Source organism: Lepisma saccharinum, chromosome 3 (assembly GCF_977018435.1).
Source record: "Lepisma saccharinum chromosome 3, izLepSacc3.1, whole genome shotgun sequence".
NCBI lineage: Eukaryota > Metazoa > Arthropoda > Insecta > Zygentoma > Lepismatidae > Lepisma > Lepisma saccharinum.
In genome coordinates this window covers 45490328-45504346 of record NC_139231.1, presented here as the reverse complement: position 1 = coordinate 45504346, position 14019 = coordinate 45490328, and the positions used below count along the sequence as shown (strand labels likewise).

Genomic DNA, 14019 nt, shown 5'->3' with positions numbered 1-14019 from the left:
GCCTGGAGCAAAGTGAAAGCGGAGGTCAAGAACCCTCACCCCTCGTTCGTCCAGGAAATCTAGGAATGCAGGATGGAAGGGGGAGCAAGTGGGCAAGAGGTAGCGGTCTCCGAGCTCTTTGAGGACGTCAAGGTAGCCACGCCCAGCGCAACTTGTCAGGTAAGAAGTTTATTTCACCTGTTCGTGTCCCTGCTTTTGTGGAGACGCCAATCAATCTTGCTAGAACTGACCCTTCCAAAACTCTGTGCGACAATGAAAAAAACATAATTAGCATGAACATAATTTATCAGAATCTGAGAGGAGTTCGATCAAAAACCAAACAGTTCTTTTTAAGTGTATTGAGTAACAATTACGACGTGGTCTTGTGCACGGAAACGTGGCTAAATTCTTCAGTTTCAGATTCCGAACTACTCGACGATAGATATAGCGTGTTCAGGTCAGATCGCAACACGTTAGAAACTGGCAAAACACTAGGTGGCGGTGTCCTCATCGCCATAAAGAGAAAATTTAATCCTGTAATGGTCGATGCTCTTTTACACGAACAAAGCATTGGCAGTTTAATTACAAAGTTTAAAACAGAATCTGGTCGCGATTGTTACATGTGTGTAGTGTATATTCAACCTGCATCTCCCGTGGACGTATACGAGAACTTCTTTAGTCATATAACTGCACATTATCCTCTGGGGAGCCCGTTGGTCATTGCAGGTGATTTTAACATCCCTGAAATTAAAAATTCCAACACTGAGTTGCTCACGTTAGGCGCACAATGTCTGGAACTGAAATATTTCCTCGATTTCAACGACCTCAAAAGCAAAAATTTCATCCAGAACGCCAATAGTAGAAAACTCGACCTAGTCTTAACAAATATTGAAAATACTAAAATATTTCGCCAAGAGCCTCTGGTAAGCGAAGATAAACACCATCCGGCTCTAGGAATAACTTTAACACAAACCATGCCTAAACAAAGAGCTTTAAATCCAAACATCCAACGATATAATTTCAAGAAAGCAGACTTCATTAATTTGTATCGGAAACTCGAATTAGCTGACTGGGACCAAATAAAAGAATGCGAAGACGTAGATATTGCCGTTGATAAATTTTATCAAATAATCGAAAACCCATGTTGGTTCACGCGGGAAATTATTAAAAATCTGAAAGCAAAATCACGTCACCACAAAAAATGGAAACAAAGAATGGGAAATGTAACGCATCACGAAATTAAGTATAAAACCTTAAGAACGAAATTAAAATGGGAGATCAGTAAAGCTTACCAAAACTATATTGAAACTTCCGAAATCAATCTTGCTCATGATACTAACCAGTTCTGGTCCTTCATTAAAAATCAAAGAAAAAATCCACCCGTGCAGCCAACTAAGTATAATGATAAAACCATTGACGATAATGAAAGTATCCAAGATCTCTTTGCAAAGTATTTTGAATCCGTATATTCCAAAGAACCATCTATCTACAAAGATCCGCATCCTAATGTAAACATGAACTCACTTCCTAGTATCTTAAATATCTCTGAAATATCACTAAATGAAATTGAGGAAGCCATTAAAAAACTGAAACCTAAAAAATCCGCCGGCCCTGATTCAATCCCCCCTTATGTAATTAAAGGATGTTTGGAAACTCTTAAGTACCCTCTTCACACCCTTTTCAACTTGGCTGTCAGAACTTCGAGATTTCCAGCAATATGGAAAACAACAGAAATCTGTCCGATTCCCAAAGCCGCTGATAAGGCTGACATATGTAACTACAGGCCTATTGCAAAATTGTCAGTACCAGCAAAACTCTTCGAGCAGATAATATACAAACATATATATTTTCATATTAAACCCATTCTTTCCCCCAAACAGCACGGATTTGTCCAAAAACGCTCAACCGTAACCAATCTTGTCGAACTGACAAGCTACATTGCACCCAGTATAGCTAATAAAGGGCAAGTTGACGTTTTATATACAGACTTTTCAAAGGCATTTGATACAGTTCACCACGATATATTAATACAGAAATTTGCCAACAATAGCCTTTCTCCTCCACTTATTACCCTTCTTTCTTCCTATCTGCAGAACCGCCGACAATATGTCGTGTATCAAGGCTGCAGATCAACCGAATTCGTGGCCAGTTCGGGAGTTCCACAGGGGTCGAACCTTGGTCCCTTGCTATATTTAATTTTTATAAACGATTTGCCAGAACTACTCACAAAATGTGAGACATTAATCTTTGCTGATGATGTTAAAATATACAAAAATATCGAAAACGCTGATGACTGTACAATATTACATGAAGAGCTGAATAACTTGCTTCAGTGGTGTGAAATTAATAAAGTCAGCCTGAACCTAAAGAAATGTAAACTTGTATCATTCACCCACAACAAACACCCTATTCAACATTCATACACTATTTCTAATGTGTTAGTACAAAGTGAGAATATAGTTACCGACCTAGGGGTCACTTTTGACCAAAAGTTAACATTCCAATCACATATTGCCCGCATTTTAAGCGAAGCTCACAGAAATTTGGGATTTATAATGAGAATGGGTCATCAATTTAGAAAAAAGGAAACATTTCTCTTGCTATATTATACGCTCGTCAGATCTAAACTCGAATATGCTTCTCTTGTTTGGAACCCGCAATTCAAGAAAGATATCGAAAAATTAGAAAAGCTTCAAAATAAATTTCTCAGATATCTACTATTTAAACTTGATGGTACATATCCAAAACTCACTCCTAGCAACATATTACGCGAAATCTTTAATATTCCGTCACTCGACGAAAGGAGGCAAACAAGTCAAATAACTTTTCTCTCCAAGCTTATCAATGGTAAAATAGATTCTTTTAATCTGTTGTCGAATTTAAATTTTTATGTGCCAAACTGTATGTTAAGGCCCAGAACTGATCTCTTTCAAATCCCCCTTGGAAGAACCAAAATGACCGAAGCTGAACCCATGAGGAGAATGTGCAAGTTATTTAATTCAGTTTCTAAGAATAATCCAAGCGTAGACCTATTTAAATGTAATTGTAACATAAGATCTAATCGCTGAATTTCTGTATGTTTTGTTTTGTTTTGTTCATTGAATTTTGGTTTTCATTCAGCTTGTAAGGTTATATCCAACAGTTTAGTTTCATTTATTATTGTATTGTCTCTGTGTTCCCTTTGCTTCTATAATCTAATAATTAATTTCTTCTCACAATTGTTTTTAAATGTAAAATGTATATTGCTTCATTCATATTTCTTGTTAATTTTCTTAGTTATGTTCTTGTTTATGTAATGGTGTCATCCCATATTGAACACTGTAATTGGGCATGCGCCTGTTGTGTTTCAATTAAAATAAATAAAATAAAAAATAAAATAAATAAAACATGTTGGGTTAGTCTATTTGTCCATCTAATACTAGTTGCCTGTGACGTCTTAAATATTTGCCAAATTAAAAAATGAACAAACACAATATTTGAACTAAATAACAAACAATTACAATGTAATATCTAAGGCATTAGAAGTGGAAGCACTCATCCGAACAGGTTTCATTCAGGAGACACAGTAGGCACTGTAACAATGGTCCCAGTGAGGATTGCCGTTAGGCCCGCTTTAGACTAAAGCATTGTCCTTGGCATTTTACTTAACATTCATGCCATGACCAAAATGCTACCGTGTAAACTGAAAAATCTTATGGCATTTCAGATGCCATGGCATATTTCATGGCATTTCTCAAGGATAGAACCCATCCTATTTCCATAGCATTTTTTGTAGCATGACCAATCAGAAGCGACCTCTAGGTCACAAGTGCAGATGTAATAGCGGCCGCGTGAGATGTAAACACTGTATCACTTCACATTTTTAAAAGCCGATAAGTATTCAACCAAGAGGAATAACGTTTCATATAAAATAATAACAAAACTATGGCGCTGCTTAAATATATACTTTACAACGTTTACTGAATGGAAGAATATTTTAGTTCTTTCAATTGTAAACACCGTGCACTCAGCATAGTTGGTGTAACTCGATGTACCTTTCATGCTGTATATGTTATGCATTGTAATCGCAAAAGCTAGCCGAAAAGTTACATGAAATGCTTCCGTGTAAAGTACTCTCTGCTATAAGATTTTTGGAAGCATTTACATAGCATTTATGCTAGCAAAAATGTTAAAGGAAGTGCTTCCGTCTAAAGCCGACTTTAACCCATGCCGGAGCAGTACAGCATAATGTGGTGGTGGGTCAGACTATGGATAGCAAGTGGCAGTATGCTGAACCCTCCAAGTCAGTGGAGAAGTATAAGGATGGCAGAGAATGCAGATTGAGTCTACTTCCTAGTTCTGTCCTGAATGGAACCTGCTCGGATGAACACCTCCAATACTGTTCCATGTCTGAAGTAGCCAACATTCCATGGCAGTCTAATTGTAAGCCTTGCAGTTTCCTAAGCACGGAAGCAATTTCATCTAATCATCACTCATCCTCATGCATATGTGTGCTTGCATTTATTTATTTATTTATTTATTTATTTCGTCTTCTTTTACATGGCGAAGTTAAGGCTGTGGAGCCTTTTCTTCCACTTGACCATGTTTACAAAAAAATTGAATATGAAATAATTAAAATTTTGAAAAAAAAGGAAGAAAAAAAATATATAAAAAATTACAGAGAAATAAAAAATACAAAGAGAAATTACATATAAGAAAGGTAATCTAACCTATAGATACGGACACACACACACACACACACACACATACATATCTTTGCCCTTACACACGTACAAGCAAATACATAACACTACACTTACTTAAGCACAGTCCAATATTACACATACTTAAAACACAGTCCAATACGGTATACTTTGACGATAATTCATCTTAACTATTACTCTAATTCATTTTAGTGCCTTACGTCCTTCTATCATTCTCTGCACCCGCCATATTAATAGGGAAATCAAACATTTAATTTTCATTGTAATTTTCATTTGGACAGGATTTTCCATTGCCATTGGTAGGTACTATGTATGTGCGTCATCCTGTGCAGATATGTTATTATTTTTATTACACAGCCCTGCAAAATTAAAAATAAAAATTGTTTTCTTATTAAAAACAACATTCTGCTCACTATTGTTTAATTAGATGGCAAAGAAAGAAAGAAACTTTATTCATGTACAAAATGGTACGTGATGGAGAAAAAGTGGTTCATTTTCGATTTCAGCACCCAAAAATGTGGGAAATGTACAAAGAAAATTTACATTGTATGCCTGTGATATTATTTGAGAGAATATGATTAGATCAGCAAACCATGTTACGTAGCTGAAAGTATATGCAGAAAAAAAAAGAGAGTGTGTGGGATCTTTGTTAGAAATGCTGATACTAAGAGACCAGTTGGAAAGTCAAAACAAAGATGATGAAACCATGTTGAGATAGACCTTAGGAAAAATTGAGTTACGTATATATTAAGCAATTGACTGATATTAATTTTTCTTAGATAATGTAACATTTTCCGATACCAGATTTTTTATTTGAATTTGATTTTTGCCATTTAGCACTTTTGGCAGGTGATGAGAATAAATGATGATGTAAAATTGATGAAAGGATGCACAACAAAGAATCCTTATGCCCAGGCTGGGATTCAAACGCAGCACCCATGATGTTGCAGAATATATTTTTTTCCAATACTAGTAACCAGACCCATAGCTAGAAATGCCAATCTCATAAGAATCACACACCAGCATATCATTTTCAAGTGCACTCTCCCCTTTATGATTTACATATATATGCATATTTTCAACTGCAAAGCTAATTAAGACAAACTTGGTCTTCAACAAAAAGTTTGAAGTGTACATTCGGCATTCTTTTTACTGTGTTCCATGAGGTCATTCCCTGTTTTGATCCTTTTAATTTTTAAAACATCTCTGCATATACTTTTATCCATTGCTCAGTACATTTTATATCACATGAACATGGACATAAAATGAAATTTAATATATGTTTTTAAGCAATAGTTAAAACATTATAGGTCTCCTACTGAAATGGTTTCATTGTGAGCGAAGGAAGCAAGATAATTCTTTGATCTATTTCTTTCTAAACTTACAATACTATTAATTTAATAGGACATCAAAACTCCGAGCATGTCGTGATGTTTACTCTTTTTGCACTTTTGCTTTGGTGTCTTGGGCACCCCCCCCCCCACACACACACACACATGGAGTGGCTCTGAGGTTCATCCAGCTCTAATAAATGGATATCTGCGGAGAAGTAAAAGCAGATGGAGCATGATGATGATCACATTGCTTCTACATTTCCCTCCATCCTTTCATGCGAAGTTTTTCCTTAAGGCCACGAGGAACAGTTTCAGTGTCCAACCAGACACTTTGCACCTCCTACAGGACTCTTTAAGTGGGAGGAGCTGTGGAAGGGGAAGGTCTGGCACAGGATGTTTGTAGGAAGAGGGAGAAAATCTAACATTAAGCTTATGGGAGTATTGTTTTATGTGTTCTCTTGGGAATATCAAACTCCCGATGACAAAGAAATGCACATAAACAGAAAGTGGGAAGGTTGATGATTTTCTTGGAAAAATTGAAATGTCCATGCATAAGTTGAAGTTGATTCTCCATATTCTGTACATATTGATTCATCATATTTTTTTCAGATCGTGGCTAGCTTAATAATCAACTTAAAAAACAGCTTCCACTTGCAACTTGGAGAGAAATTCATACTCTCTTGTACACCCATGGGTGTCTTAGTAGTCTTAGTATATTTAAATAAATGCGCACCTGGTACGAAGCTGTGACTCTCCACCTTAAGCAAAGAAACCATATTTAGACAGTTACTTGACACAACCAGATTATAAGAGTTATGTAGAGAATTCCCTGACATTCGCTATGAGACTCGGCGGCAAGCGGCCCGGTATCAGCACTTGTGTCTTTCCCGGTGAACGGGGTTCGTGACAGTCGCACTCTACAGTCTGTTTTTTTTCGCTCTTCCTGCCTTCGCTCTCTTTCCCTTTCTGTTGATGTTGCAGACTGATGCCAGTATAATCCTCCCTCGGAAGTTGTGTTGTGTCGTGCCCGTGTGTTGAAGATTGTGGCTTAATACGGCACCACAAAAGTTTACATTACAACAAAGGATTTATCTTGTCGAATGTTACTTCGGAAAGAGGAATTGTGGAGAAGTGCGACAACGTTTTGCAACAAAATTTCCTGCTGTTCCTTTTCCACATAGAACCACTATATTAAAACTTGTAAAAAAATTTACAGGGTCAGTTCTGAATAAAAGTGGAAAGAAAAATGGGAAAATCTAAAAAATAAAGTATACAAAGACAATCTGCACACCATCCGTGAGTTAAAAGAGAGTATTTTACGAGAAATTGCGAGAATTACAGTAGACGAACTTGCACGTGTAAATGCCAATTTCCTTCAGAGATGCCAGCAGAGGGACATCATTTTCAACACCTTCTGTAGTCAAGGTTAGTACACAATAAGAAAACTAATTTTAATAGCCGAATCTAGTGACTGTCGTGGACCCGTTCACCAAGAAAGACAAGTGCTGATGCTGGGCCGCTTGCTGCCGAGTCTCATACAGAATGTCAGGGAATGCTCTGTACCTTTGTAATAAAATCAACACAATGTGGAATTTTGCACTAAATTACAAACCATTTATATAAATGTCAACTTAGTAAAATTTGGTCAATTATACTGACACACCAGTATGCCTATATCAGCTGATACTGATACTGTAGACGAATTTGTCGTATGTCTTACACAAATAGGTACACTTAGTGATGATCACTAATTGATGCTTCAGGTCAAATTTGTATTTATGCAATGCATTTTAACAAGATTGGTTCTAGAAGCAGCATTCAATTTTTATATGGAATTTAAGTTGTTTTTTTGTTCTTTCTTTTTTCAGATATTTCATTGGCAAGGCCGAGTTAACAATTAAAATTCCACAGACAAATCTTCTGCTCAGATACAAAGGTATTCATGCCCCAGTAGCCAGTTCCATTTCAAAGACCAGTATGAAATATGAAGAATTAGATAAGCAAGTATGTTAGTATAATGTTAATTAATAGCAACAGGCATTACAAGAGTGATTTTTTGTGGCTGGTATAAGTGAAACTGTTCTGCATATTGATGAGGTGAAGATCTGAGAAAGTGATCATTTTTTATTTATTGGATGACCAGCTTGTAAATGCATGTAAATAGTGTACATCCTGAACAGTTTTATTATTGCTAAATGGCATTTAATTATTTATATTATAAGCATTGCATTTGTTCCTCAAACGTTAGTGTATTATAGATATCCGTACTGTATACATAAGGAGGGGATCCAAGAATATTAAAACAAATTCTCGGTGTAGAGGACATCATAAGAAACAATTTGTATTGGTAATGTTTTGCCCATGAAGCCTTCGTTTCAAAGCTATGAGTCATCGAAAATGGCATTTTCTATGCTGCAGCCATACAGTACAGATCCATGGTTGCCAGTTTCATTTATATTTTCTGTTGGAAAACCTACAACAAGGGGTAGGATGCTGCGGACATAGTTTTTCATGCTAGCGGAGATCCCGGCAGGGTGATTCTAGCTTCAGGCTAGACAACACACAGGTAAAAAGGTAGAAGCAACCAGGACTGGCTCGCTTGCTCAGTTGCTATACTTCTTTATTCCTAGTATTACATCTATATTTGTCCTGATTAGCCTGTCTTGGCATAAAATGAACTTATTAAACAAACTTCGAGATCTATACTACAATATGTTTCAGCACCTCACTTCTTAGCACATCTTATTATTTTAACTACTCATTTTGTAGATTAGTATATTCACGCCTATGCAGTACACATATTTATGTGCTGAAGGAAATCTGAGAGTAAGTGCGTTAGTGTTTGAGAGAAGTGTAGCTACGTTGAGTTTAATTTATTTGATATTATTTGTTATCTAGTACATTTAAACGATTTGACATCTGAAAATCTGCACTACTACTCAATTACGAACAAAATATGAACTTTTGGTAAAAATATTAATAACCAGAGTAGTATGTGAAAATTACCATCTATCTGGACAAGAAATAATAATAATTATTATTATTATTGTAACTGTTATTTTGTTCATAATGAATAGAACATCCCCATACGATGATGTGATTTAGTTTTTGTTTTTTTTAAATGGTATTATAGTGTTTTCAATAGCATTTGCAAGCTCATTTCCACTGTGCTATGATAAAAGCCAGTATAGCATATAGAACACACAGCAGATAAGGAGAAAATTCTGTTGCGTCAGATATTGAATTTATTACTTGAAGTTTATCAACCTATCTTTCAGTTCTCTCTTTCAAAGTTCTTAATATATCTAGCGATGGCACATTCTGAAAATCTGACCTGGTTTACCAAAACACTTCTTATTTATTGTATATATTTATTACATATTAATTAGATATAATATAAATAAAACACCAATGCAGGGATGCAAGTAAAACAAAAACAAAAATCCGACATTGACATTTTCCGGCAATTTCTATGAGGTGCACTCAAGTTCTAAGGTCTCCTATTTTTTCTTTCATAAACAACTTACACAACAGAGATGAAACTTCATTCACTTCTCAACATAGTCTCCCTCTAGACGTACACACGTTTCGCAATGTTGACGCCATGATTGCATGGCGGCCGCGAACGCTTCTTTATGGGTCTCCTTGCCCCACTGGAAAATTGCCGATGCAATAGCAGTACGAGAGGAAAGTGTGCGGCCCTGGAGAAAGTCCTTCAGCATTGGGAAAAGCCAAATATCTCTAGGTACAAGGTCAGGGGAGTATGGACGGAGCATGTGATTCACTTCAAATTTGTTTTCCATGAAGAGCAGCTGAACAATGGCTGCCCAATGAAGAGGTGCGTTGTCCTGATGAAAGAACACAGCTTCAGTCATTTTCCGGCCGTTTCTTTCGCAATGCTGGAAGCAACTTTGTCCTCAGATCAGTTTCATAGTTTGTACCCATCATTGTGGTACCCTTAGGATAGCAATGCGTGAGCATAATACCTTCGCTGTCCCAAAATATCCCTTTTCTCAGCAATGGAGTAACTGGTGTCTGGTTCATGGGCGAGGCTCCTTTGGTTTGTTTTCACACGACATTTGACATTCCTTGAACTATTGGACCCACGAATGCACATTGCTCACGTCCATGACACCACCACAGCATATCTCAGTCAATTTAAGATGAATATTGATGGGTGTTACTCCACGCAGGTGAAGAAAATTAATAATAACATGCTGTTCTTTCAATGTAAGTGATGTCATTTCCAGTATCAAAAACATGTCCATCGTTAGATAGCGCCACTAGCTTCCTATGGGCCGTTTCGTGCTGTCATCTGGCCTCATCAACCTTCAAGAATGGATGCTTCTTCTCAAACAACTCTCACGTCTATAACTGCTTCTAGTAATGAAGAAAAAATAGGAGACCTTAGAACTTGAATGCACCTCGTATATGTATGAAAAAGTTAGTTTACCCTGGTAACCGCATGCAGCGTGGGAGAATATGCCACTGATATCTATGTTCTTCTTAAAGGTTCACATAACCACTTTTTGTAGATGCAAAATAATATATGATAATTTTAAATGGTTGTTATTTCATTATTCATGCATTGTTTCGTCCTTGTTTCCCAGAAGTAAAATAAAAACCACTTAAAATTACTGTATATTATTTTGCAAAGTTCTTAGGTTTTGATTTGAAATTATTGCAGTTGGGTGGGAGGAGGGGTGCCAAGAGGCTGGCTGCAATCCACCATACATTAATCCTTTCCATAAAGGCATACAAGGGGTGTGAAAGTAAGGTTCCCAATATTCTTGATCTCAGCCATAGTGGAGTCAGAGAGTAGCATAATCAGGGTTCCTACGCATCCTGGAAAACCTGGAATTTTAAAATATTCCTTCCAGGCCTGGAAATGTTATGAAATTTCACATTTTTCCAAGTTGTACCTGGAATTTTGGAGGTTGTCCTGGAAATGCCTTTGCCCCGTTTTATTTGTATGAAGTAAAATAAGTTTTCATTTAAAACAAATCAGTGACATGACAGTGGTTTATTTACATATGTCACGTTGCTGTGTACTGTAGTCATAGTTTTGTGCTAATTTTTATTTTTGTGATTGAAGTATAATGCCCCGTGTTTTTGTATTATTTTGTATCGCTCAGAGATAGGGAAGATTATCTAAGGCCCACACGTTTATTTATTATTATATGTGTAAAACTTTGTTTTTAATAAAAGAAAATATGTATTGATGTGTATTTTGCCATGATTACTTTGTACACTTGTCCTGGAGTAATTGTAGAAAATCCTTGAAAAGTCATGGAAAAAATTACATGATTTTGTGTAGGAACCCTGATAATTGTTTTTTTTTAATACTGATAAAATGTATGTGTTTATTTGTTCACTATTTATTATTGTATTGCATATGGAACATTCCCCCCCCCCCCCATTTTTCAAGGAATGACATTTGTGAAACTCAAATGTGCTGCTTACATTAATAAATAGTGAACGAAATGCATTTTCCAGCATGAGATGTGCATGGTATCTTGCATCACTGTATGTATTTGTTCCCTCATCAGTTAATAATTCAGCCTCATTGTTATGATTATCCTAAAAAATTAAGCAAAACAAGTAAAAAAACAAGTGATTGAGGAGATGTGTACTGAGAAAATTATTTTTGATGCCCCATTGTAATTTTAATTGTAAGTTGAAATGTCAAAATTTATATATGCTGTATATGGTATGAAGCATTAAGTGCAATGATATATAATTATTATAATTATTATTCTATGCAACATAAAGTAAATTCTACTACTTAAAACACCACAAACATACACACATAGATGCAATAAATCTGTTTAGTATTGTGTCTTATTCAAACAGTGTTTTTATTACTTAAATAAGTAAACTGCTTTATAAAGAATATGTAAGCACTTTATTATAAGTGTTGTTTTGTATATTGTAAGTCTTTAATATAAGTTTATAAGCATATTATTGTGGTATTTGGTAAATGGTGTACCTTAGTTTTCTGCTTGGTTTTCTGGACTGTTTATGAAGTTTAATGATCTTACTCCTAAGCGATACAAGCTTAGAATATAATCTAGCTTTCTGTAGAGCTCGTTTTATGAGTAATCGTTCTACAGTGAATCACTGATTAGAATTACATGGTAATTATAAATGAATAAAACAACCTTGTGTGTTTCTTATGAAGGAACTACTATGTATTTATAGGAGTTCAGACTCCTCCCCCAAAAATAAAGAGTTGCCAATGACTTGTAAATAAGTAAAATATTTGGATGCAGTGTGTTGTATTGTATGATTTTTTTTTTATTTCTGCCAAACTTGCATGCAGGAAATATTCGATTGAGACGAATCAGTTTTGTATTGGCAGTATCTATGAAAATTAATGCCTAATAATAATCATAATAATAATAATAATAATAATGATGATGATAAAGAAAAATAAGCCCTTTATTTTTCATCAGTTGGAAATTACTACATTATTATTATAAACTTGCAGTTTTGTACTAGAATAGTTTTTTTATAGATTCTAGTGTTCTTTACTAGGAATAAGCTATATCACTTTTATTACATATTTTCATGCAATGATAATTATTATGATGAATAAAGATATTATAATAATATCCATTATTCTCAATTATCAAAATTATTATTATTATTATTATTGTACATGAGACTTGCTTTCCATCCAAGAACTCCTTTGGAAATATATTTTTATAAGTGCCTGGATGCATCAGGGGCTATATTTTTTTATATTAAACTAACTATTCTACTGATAGTTAAGCAACATTTTTCGTACAGTTCCTGGCAGTGAAATATGAAACTTAACACTGTTGATTAAACCTAAATACCCTTAGAATACTTTCCTTGATTTATAGCTGTAAGTGAACAATTTTGTGTCATGGGTGGGACAGACGAAACACTGCCTCTTTACTTAATAAGAAATTTATTTAATTTATGTAAATTGTCAAATGATGAAAAATAAATTATTTAAGACAAGGATAGAAGGTAAAAGAATGAATTGGCCTTGCCCAGGATAGGGACAGATGGAAAGCTTGTGTTGGTGCAGTCAAAAATCTTCGGGTTTAAGAAGGCTAGAGAGTTAGTTAGTTGACCTTTAAATATTCTAGTGGAGTTGAGAAGGAAATGTAACGGTTAAAGCAGAAATTAATTGTTTTTTTGGTGTCATGGGTGGAACAGATTAGAAAACAAACGTAAGTCAAAAAGTTAAAATAAATAAACAATATGTAAAATAGCTTCTACCTTCTAACTTAATTATGTATAATACTTGAATGTTTATCCAAATGACAAATGTGCATTGTTCATTCACAAGATAGAATAGAGTTACAGCATTGCATTTAATTTTAAAAAAATGAGATTCAGGGCTGCTTTGACCTGGAAAGCCCCAGCATTATATTATAATTTATTATCCGTGCACAAAATTATTTAAGATACTGACGGCATGTGTCTGCAATCAGTTTGCTTGATCTTGGCCCAAAGAAAGGACATTGTGTTAACGGATATTAAGAAGAAGAATTACATTCATTCAAGGGAAACGATGCTACTTTTACAAAATAATGTTGTAGTTGAATGTGGTAAAAGCTCTGGTGAACCCTGATGAATTGTGTTGCAGTGAAAGAGACAGGTACGCCATTTGTCAGATACTGCAATTATCAGTTAGTTTTCTTTGGAAGTGGATACATTTAAGCCAACAAGAGTTGTTTCCAGATAATTTTAACTTTTGAGATATGAAAATTTATTGAACGGTTTTGAGGAAAGTGTTTTTTAAAACAAAATTGTTAGAGCTGCAATACATACTTACATTATGGAAGATATTAAATCTTAATATGTGACTGTGTTGATACTGAATGTGTAATTTGTTTGTGTTTACACATTTGTAGTTACCGTATGCAAAGGAATTGCAATGTTAGCGATGAATATTTGCCATATTTCATGGTTGTTTTAAGTATGTTTCAAGTAACATTTTGGTAAATAAAGTAATTTATCTGGTT

At 35.1% G+C, this 14019-nt stretch overlaps 1 protein-coding gene across 1 annotated transcript in view; it reads left to right on the top strand.

Annotated features, from left to right (window-relative positions):
• The window catches only part of betaggt-I (geranylgeranyl transferase type-1 subunit beta), a 75577-nt gene extending 61558 nt beyond the window's left edge, over positions 1–14019 (top strand). The window contains exon 9 of the mRNA XM_083118497.1: positions 7885–14019. The gene's annotated coding sequence lies outside the window, so the exon portion shown is untranslated. The remainder of the gene's footprint in view (positions 1–7884) is intronic.